The sequence below is a fragment of the Capsicum annuum genome, chromosome 8 (assembly GCF_002878395.1).
Source record: "Capsicum annuum cultivar UCD-10X-F1 chromosome 8, UCD10Xv1.1, whole genome shotgun sequence".
Classification (NCBI taxonomy): Eukaryota; Viridiplantae; Streptophyta; class Magnoliopsida; order Solanales; family Solanaceae; genus Capsicum; species Capsicum annuum.
Window position 1 is genome coordinate 152,910,103 of NC_061118.1, and position 3,416 is coordinate 152,913,518.

At 37.0% G+C, this 3,416-nt stretch overlaps 1 pseudogene; it reads left to right on the forward strand.

The window, feature by feature from the left end:
• LOC124886677 overlaps positions 1-3,142 on the forward strand; it is a 10,879-nt pseudogene extending 7,737 nt beyond the window's left edge.
• The last annotated feature ends 274 nt before the right edge of the window (positions 3,143-3,416 follow it).

A 3,416-nucleotide genomic window follows, 5' to 3' on the forward strand; every position in this document is an offset into this window, starting at 1 on the left:
AGAGACAACAGATTTCCTATCTATCATTTTGAAGTCCAGGAACCGTGTAACAAGAAATTTCTTGATTCCCGCATCCTCCGTCTTATATTTTCATTCAAGTGCCCCCACAGTTCCTTTGATGTCTTGTTTCCACTATAAATATTGTAGAGGTTGTCTTGGAGACCACTCAAAATATAATTCCTGCAAAGGAAGTCCAAATGTTTCCAAGCTTCTACAATAACGAAGCGATCTTTGTCTGAGGTTTCCTAGGGTACCTCGGAGCGTCTTCGCTAGTGAACCATTGCAGACATAAAGTGATGAGGTATAAGAACATCTTTTGCTGCCACCGCTTGAAGTCAATGTCCAAAAATTTTTTGGGCTTCTCCGCCGGTGCCATTGTTGGCGGAGCATTTGTGTGACTTGATATGGCAATACTAGTTGCCCCCACAGACGTTGTCGCATCCATCATTTGACTTTCGTTAGTCATCTTTCCTTTCAACATAAGACATAAAAATTTAGTATTTTCAGAATACTACTTATAAAGTTAAATAACTTTTCAACTTTTCTTCTTGTTTCTAATTAACGATGAAGTTTTTATAACTTTAAATCGTCAACCGAGTGAACTTTAACTTGTGATGAAGATTTTATGTCTTCTAATCACTAGTTAAATTCAAGCGGAGTAGAAAGCTTAAAGCTTTAATCTCCAAAAATAAGTTATACAGATTCTGAAGAATTAATTATTTCCATATGATTGTTATTTTGTTTGTACTTCGGGTACACAGAATCTGTGTATTACAACACCAACTTCAACTTGAGTTCAAGTATAAATAAGAACACAATGAAGTATATCAAATACCCTCAACACAAGATCAAAATGACCTTTCCAAGAGGTGTATTTTATTTTGCAGAAATTAAGATGAAACAGAAAATAGCCAAGTCATCCAAATTCACAGATTTTTCCTAAGGAAATAACCCCCCTCACTGTACCCGAGGTTGTGAAATTTTTCCTTCCTGGATAAAATGGCTAACAGACCAACAATAGCGGTACCTCAAATGGTTGGAATATCTTCGAACTCACAGAAAGTTTTGAGTGATCACATAGAATATATTTGAGAAAAGAAGAGAGTTTTTAATCTGAAAATTTCATACTAAATCTGTGGAAAAAAACCAGGTTTATATAGCCACAACATGCCTCTTCTGAAAAGAGGCAATGGTTCACTCCAAAGGTTACACCTTTGCTGTAAGTTCATGTTTGTTCATCAAAGATTGTATCTTTTCCTGAACAGTCATCTCATTTCATGAATTAGTGTGTCACTTCATTGAAGGATTACATCCTTCTGAAGCATCATTTCGAACCATTGCAACCTCAGTTCAGAACAATGTATCATTTCTGAAGCACTAGTTCGAAAACAATGCAGCATCAGTTCACTTGAAACAGTGCAATTGGTTTTTACTGCATTTTTCCTTGGCATTCTTCAAAATTCAAATAAAGTTTGTCCAAAAACATAGATCTCATTGATCTATCATTTGCCAAATCCAAAGCTTCGGAATTCAAATAAAGTTTGTCCAAAAAGATAGATCTCATCAATTGATCATTTGCCAAATCCAAATCCAAAGCCGAGTGACGCCGATGACGGCGCAAGGCATCTATTATTTCTTGCCTTACTTGCCATGTGGAGTAAGTGTTCTTGATTATAAACACTTTCAAGTTCTCTTCTTCCACCAATGTGGGAGAAAGAGTAAACTTTCTAATTGGGAGTACACGTTCCATTTTAGTCTCCTTCCCCTCCACTATTTTATTCTCCATTTTTTCATTCACACTTCTTTCATATACTATAAACCCAACAACCATGACTTGCATATTTTGCTTCACACCATCTCAACTTGATGCATTCTTCCAGGCAGCATAAACACGGTAAGCTGCCAATCCCACAGCAGCCCCAACTGTTACAGCAATAGAGTTAGAATTGCATGTCGAGCAAATAGAAGATGACAAAGCATCTGGACAAAAGGTAAAATTTAGAGTGCTCGAGTACGAATAGAGTTTTACTCTCCACGTGTGAACCATACCACCTTCAAGTATAAATTACTATGAACTCAAGCCAACCGTCCTAGCTGGGTGCCAAACTAAAAGGACGTGAAATTTATTCTACAAGCAGAAGGGTGCTCATTCCAATCTACTACTAGATCATTCCCCTGAAAACTTCTAGCACCAGCCATTTGGTAGTTTGCTAATACAAAAGAGCTTGTAGGCTTGCTGGCTTCTAAACTCGGGAAGGTTGTTTGCCACACAAAACACATCACAGGTATATCTTTTTTGTCAGATATTCAAAGGAAATTTGTTGACTTGGATAACCCAAGAGCTGGCCATTGATGTAGGTTAGAAATAAATCCCAACAATTTTCTTTATCGAGAACATTGTTCCAGTGAGCAAAGTTAAATAATTGTAGGGTAAAAGTCAATAGGTTTTGTGTGTGGATTCATATGGAAATGCTTGACATGATGACAGCAAAGAATAGATTCACACTTGAACCAACTAGAACATAAATTTTAGCACTACTAAAATCGAAAGAAGCCACTATGTCATCTAACTGTGTTTCATCGCACAAGAGCCCCTGTCTTGACAGTTCAACAGTACATTGAACGCATTTTTAAGTACTCCGACTGCAGCCCTTCTCTTTTCGTGGTTGCATATGTATACTTGGAGAGATTCCTCAACCTGACTGGTTGTTTACTGATGTCTCTTAATGTTCACCGGCTTCTAATCACTAGCATCATGTTGGATGTCAAGTTTGTTGACGATGAGTAAGTATTCTAGCCATACTCGTTCTAATTTTCACAAAAGCTCATTGCTAATGTATCGAAGTTTTTGTCTTTTTTTAGCTGCTACAACAACCACAGCAGAACTGAACAAGCTGGAGATAAAACTCTTGGCAGCCCTTAATTTCCGACTGCACGTAAGTGTTGAGAGCTTTGATAAGTACTGCTTGCAGCTAGAGAAAAACGAGCTTTGATAAGTACTGCTTGCAGCTAGAGAAAGACGCCAATGTGAAATTACAGATGGATAGACCTATCCAAATTTTTGCATGGGGAAAGGGTTTGGTAAACAAAGACGTATCAAATTGTACCTACAGTTGGAGGATGCACTTATAGAGCTTTCTAGGTGTGGAGATCCAATAGACAGGCCTAAAGAGGCTTAGGAAAATCTTCTCAATTGTCTACCTGTCTTGGGAGAATCGTGAAGGCATTGAATATTAACTGTTGGTTTATGCCTGAACTATTAACTTTTCTGTGTGTTTCATTTCTATGCTTAAACTAGCCAATTCAATAATGCCTTAATATTGTCATACCGTTTAAGTATTGAGTTATTTGCTGTTATTTTTATTTTTGGTTTAGTAATAATATTTCTAAAATTCAGTTATTTAGTTGAAATAGAA